General features: G+C 40.1%; 1 protein-coding gene across 1 annotated transcript in view; it reads right to left on the bottom strand.

The window, feature by feature from the left end:
• Positions 1 to 932: 932 nt before the first annotated feature.
• LOC139989889 (uncharacterized) overlaps positions 933 to 6,000 on the bottom strand; it is a 203,826-nt gene continuing 198,758 nt past the window's right edge. The window contains exon 3 of the mRNA XM_074111866.1: positions 933 to 5,168. The gene's annotated coding sequence lies outside the window, so the exon portion shown is untranslated. The remainder of the gene's footprint in view (positions 5,169 to 6,000) is intronic.

Raw genomic sequence — 6,000 nt, 5'->3', positions numbered from 1 at the left:
GTTTGCCGCGAATCACGAGCCGTGCTATATTTGTGTATACACGGAGCGCCGCCTCTAACGGTAAACGGCCGAGCAAATTCTAGGGTGGGTGATAATTAAACGCTGCACATCGTCTCGGGTCAACCACGTTTTCCTTCCTACGTTTTCCTCCACCTACCCGCGTTGGATTAGCAAGCAACGTCCACCACGACATCCTAACGACTTTGGTCATCTTTGAAATTCGTATCTCATCTAATCGAATTGGTCTCCGTGTCAATTTCCTTGTCAAACTTCCAAGAGATCCTTTTCTACGATTTAATTGCTCAGTGGCGTCGAAACGATCAACGAACGTAAAAATTGTAAATTGTTGATTGTAAGAATGGGCCTCCGTGTCAATTTCCTCGTCAAACTTCCAAGAGATCTTTTTGAAAAAATCAATGAATGTAAAAATCGAATACGAATGGGGCGTATCAACTGGCTGTTAATAACTGGAAGTGGTCCCTTAAGAATCTTCGTAATCGATATCTTCAACGTTACTCGACACTCCATTGAATCTTCGCTGTTCGCTAACATACGCCTCGCATAAATTATTCACGCAGTTTGTGAAGCGAATCTTCTATTCGACTCTAATTTATAATATAACGGCCGGCCGTTTTACCGTTGCTTCATCCAGAATATTAGCCAGCTTTTCCTCGCCTTTGGCGAACGTTTCTTTCGACTCTCTCCTCGTCTCAACTTCGAAACGAGCTCTGGATTAATGGCCAGCAATAATGAAAATTTCTATTGGATCATCAATCATTCGTCTCGTTCGCAGTGCGACAAGTAGATCGTGGATATTTATGCAAATTTGTATTTTTATAGACGTAATTGAAAGAATGGAATTTAAGTAGAAAATTGTTTTATCCATTAAGAATCATCAAAAATATTATTCCAGTCAACCAGAAAGCATTATATTAAAATTAATAAGATAAACGACGAAATAATTTTCCGAAATAAAATAATGTACACACGGCGATTGAATCGTGATAATTAATTACAACCGAGGATATTAACATCGACCGAAGAAATTTGCCTCTGGATAAGAACAAGTTATTCCGAGCGTAGATCGCTTAAAAATTGTTCAGAACCGAATTTGGGAATTATCAGACAAATTATTTACTCAAATAATCCTACCTCGCTGTATAGCGGCTTCCTTCGGAGTGATAACTTAAAATTTATCTGTAATATTAGTCTCAATTAAGATCGTTCAGGAGAAAGGCTTCCCACGAAGATAAGAGTAAACGAATATTCTGGATCCAGATCGTCGTACCATCAAAGGGAATATTTCCGCGTTCACGACTTCCGCGTTACTATCTGCAAAAGGAAGGTCTTATCTGGTCGACATCGTCCTCACGATTCCGACGGACGCGACGCGTGCGATGCATTTTTACGGTTCGGTTTCTTTCCAAAGACTAGCGAAAAATTCCCATTACGGAGACGATTAAAATTACGATTACTCGAGAAAGAGAAACGGAATTGTTAATTTTTTGGCGTGTCTTGTGATTCTTCGTTCGATCGATCGTACATTATCATCTTCGAGATGAAAACTATTTAAAAAAGTATAAGTCACTGCAAAATGAAATTATTTGATCAAACAACGCTGTAACAGGTTCACTACGACGATGGTCGCCGGTGGCCCACGCTAATAGATTTTTTTCATGGACCAAAAGAAGCTGGACGGTGTGAATAATTTAGATGACATCGCGAGAAAAAGACGCGCAAATGCGATATGGTATCTTGTAAAAACGAAATGCTATAGTGTGGTATATTTCGATCTATCGCGGCTTCCAGGTCAAGAAGTATAAAAATCGCGTGGCAGTCAGAACATTGTATCGATATAACATCACGTGTCCAGTTGAAGGATTAATCTGTATCTAAATAAACATTAGGAGGCAAAAGGAGAATCGAACGTGAGGAGCAAAAAGGAGGCGAAACTGAGCCAGGGCACGGTGAAACTGCGTTTAGCCACGACACCGAAAGAAGCGGGAGCAGCAGCATTCCGCAGGGCATAACTTAAGCGAGCCCTGAGCTCACGAAGAGAAGAGACGGGTCACGACGCCATGTGTGCGGCCTACCAACCACACCCACCACCTATTTATTTATGTCTACCTCACGGCTTTTTGTTCGTACCATCGAGCTTTCATTGCGCCGTGAACAACGCGAACAATCGAGGAGAGCCGCTTGCCCTACCGGAAAAATCCCCTTCCCGAAGGAATCGTCCTTCGAGCCAGCCCGTTTCGAATTATTTGTAAAGCGGCGTACAGAACGCTCTTCTTCTTCTTTCTCCCGGAGAATGGTGCACGCGAACGTGCTTCGGATACAGAAGGAATAACACGATAAAATGCGTTTTGCTTCTACCTTGAGTTTTGTTTCAGAGTTTGTCTTGGATATTATGCAATGGGATTGGAATTATAGCACTATTGGGATTGACCCTTTCCATTTGCCCTCGTAAACCACTTTCTTCTCCCACTGCAAGTATTTAAAAAAAAATTTTCGACGTCTCCCACGTAAAACTGCTCCAATGCGTCACTTTGCATCGTTCAATCTGCAGTGCAAATCAGCGCTCAATACAAATAACCTGTGAAAAGTAACTTTCCTATTCGAATGCCTTCAAAGGTACAACTTCGAGAGCAATCCTTTCCATCGTTGTAAATCGCTCTTTTCTGTCGCTAAAAATATCCTCAAAATGAATTCTCAATATATCTTATATAAATTTATATATTCGACGATTCTGTAACATCCAATCGTAATGAAACTATTAAGTTGTCCGAAAAGTGTCTTTCTTTTACAGACCCGTCTTTTACAACGATGCATCTTTATACAGGACATGAAACATAATCTGTCGAACGTTGTGATCTTTATTTTGATAGAACAAGATGAATCATACGTAATTCGATAAAATAATATAAAACGAAAAATGTTGTGCATCCATGATTTCCTTATAGAACGAACCTAACCGGACGACTTAATACCACCAAAAACTATAACTTCCCATTCGAATTTTTAGCAGATAATAAAGTACGATACTTGCAAACTCTTCCTATTCTGCTTATCGTCATACACCGATGTTTCTTTCGTCAGGAAGTACGTTGAGAAGAAATCAGCAGCGGTGCTTGCAGAATATTTTCCTTTTTCTGTCGAGTGGTTTGGGAATCTCGCGCGAGCATAAAGTCGATCTTCCGTTTCCGGCGAACACAGAGGCCATTGCCGTGATTTTTCCGTGAAGGAGCATGCTTGACCGGGGTCAGGTCCCTGGTTCTATCGAAGCTACGTGGCTTGGACGTTTCTAAGGCCGCGTGCAACGCCGTTCATGACTTAACACGGTGCTTGGGTTCGGCTGTGCTTTGGCGGTTCAGCTTGCCGGGACAATGCCGCATTGTTTCATCGTCGTAGCTATCTAGTCGGCACGGTAGCGGGCCCGAACGATGTTTATTATCCTCTTGCGCAACAAAACAAAATGCCCTCGGTGTTATATTATCCTCCGGTTCGTGGTCGAATCAGTTTCCCATATAAAATCCACCTGAGATGCCACGGACTCCGTCGTAACTTCGAACTGGCCACGACGAGAGTCTGCTCTGCTCCTTCAGGCTGTCCTTGGTGCTCGTTCAGCACCAAGTGGACTTCGTAGGATTACGTGGAAAATCCAGATACGCCGTGGAGTGTCTTTGTTAGCCTGAGGATGTGCCTTGAAAATTGTTCAACAGCGTTTGAACTTCGTTTAGTCTTCGTTTTATGTTTCGAAAGTGTTTATGATATCTTGGCGATGTTATTGAGACGTTTTATTTATGAATTTAATTATTTTAGCCGCTGGATTTCAAGAATTTAAGCTACGATGTTTTATAATAAAATATATGTATAGTTGCAAGTAAAATATATCGTATGGTTGAAAGCGTGGAATCGTTATACGTTAGATTAGAAAAATGTTTAGTTAAGGATTTATTGAGGAAAATTACCATTCGTTTCATTTGAGGAAGATAATGTTCGTTAATGTGGTCTTTGCACGTTAATTAATTCATTCGGCAATACACATTCGCAATAACGTTCATTGTATCTCTTGCGATCATAGTTGAATTAATGAAAAATTAAATATCGAAAAGATCAAGTATTTCTGTAAAGTATGTGCAGGCAAGACCGAACACCTTACGTGCAACTTTTCACAACCATTTCCTTACAATCAATCCGTAAATACGCGATTTTTCACAACCGACATTGTTGCAATCGCGAAGATTGATTTTTTCAGACACGTAATCCTCGCAGAAGTTACAAAGATAGCAAGAAAACTACGTTGCAAGCAAAGATTTCCATCGTATCTATTTTAAAACTCGTAACAACACGGGCTTCTTACAATCAACAATTACCATCGCCTATGATAAATAGTTAATAAATAATTTCTAATTAGCCGGTTTGCACGTTCGTGTTTTCGCGTTTAGCATGGCAGCTAATTAATTAAGGAAACTCTCCTATATCTCACGCATCCTAACTGGCCGCGAGTCCTCCGGAAGATAAAGAAACGAGGAAAGAAAAACAAAACGCCGAAGGAAAATAGAGACAGGCAAGGAAACAAAACGAATTAGAAAAGCTTTAGTGGCCATTGTCCGAGCTGGTGAAAGCGAACCGTTTCCAGATTTGATCTCCGATTAGCCTTGGCACGATTCGATGGATATCAACGCGCGTGTTCCCCTCTCCTGTATGCCATTTTATCTCGTCACATCGCGAGAAAAAAAAAAAAAAAAAAAAAGAAAAAAAGAGAAAAAAGAAGAAGAAAAAAAATACAACCAGGCAGCAGAAGAGCCAAGAGAATAGAAACGCAGGATAGGAGCGTCGGCCCCCGCGGTTTTCTTATTTCCATGAAAATCGCTCGCGCCGATCCCGACGACAATGCCATTCCGGTGTTTTAAATGCAAATCCGCGAAAGGAAAAACCGTAAGGGCATTATAATTTATATTACTACATGTGGCAGCGGCACTTCCGGCGAGAGAGCATAGGCGCAGTTCCGGTCAGCTCGGCCTGGAGATCCTACATCGCCAGATTATGAGCCCATGCCGCTTTTACAATGGATCGTCTGCCCTGACTCATACGTCAGCCAGAATAATTTCGTTGCCATACGCGTATACACACGTGTAACCCAGGCAATGTCGTTGTCGACGGAGCTAAAAAGAAAAAAGCAGAATATATATCGTACGATCTCTCCTACTCGAGTAAAAGTTCCTGGCACGTGTTCTCGATGCTCCCGATAGATTCACAGAGTGTCTTCGATGATTGATGTAAGAAAGAAGCTTTCTGTGGCTTCGTTGTGCGATCGAGGATAGATCGTTGGATTTTTGATAGACATTTTTCGATATTTTTACGAATTGAGGATTCACGGTTCTTTCGTTAAATTCAATTATTAATCGTCTTGCGTTTAGACTTTTGAGTTTCTTCGCGGTTAACGATCGAGGAAGACGGTGTTTATGTTTTGAACTTCTCGATGGTTTTTACGCGTTTCACTAGGTTCGTTGGAATTTTTATCCGCTTGATCGTTTAGATATTTTCATCAGCTGTTTCTTTTAATGATGTATCGAGGAACGAGCTACACGTGCCAAGGATTTTTGAAATTTGTATACGTTTCGAAATTTCGATTTGATTATTGAAAACTTCATTTATTTAATATCTGCATATGTATCCGTCTGTTGAATGGTCTAAAGATATTTTTGCAAGTCGATGTTCTTCCGTGGTAAATCGTGTTAGGGTTAATTTTATTTAGAACCTCGGAATTATGTATATTTAATCAGATCAATTGAAATTCATCTATGAATTATATTATATAAATTAATCTTTCTACTTTCTCTCGTTTTTTAACATTTTTAAATCTCTTCTTGTTTAATTCTTTTTATTACTTCGTAGTTATTTCCACGTCAGTTTTAATCGAGTTTATTTTACAACTTGCTCATACCAAGGAGTTAATTCTTTTTATAAAAATAAATTCATGCATAACATTTTTAA

Source organism: Bombus fervidus, chromosome 8 (assembly GCF_041682495.2).
Source record: "Bombus fervidus isolate BK054 chromosome 8, iyBomFerv1, whole genome shotgun sequence".
Taxonomy (NCBI): Eukaryota; Metazoa; Arthropoda; class Insecta; order Hymenoptera; family Apidae; genus Bombus; species Bombus fervidus.
This window is presented reverse-complemented; position numbering and strand designations above follow the sequence as displayed.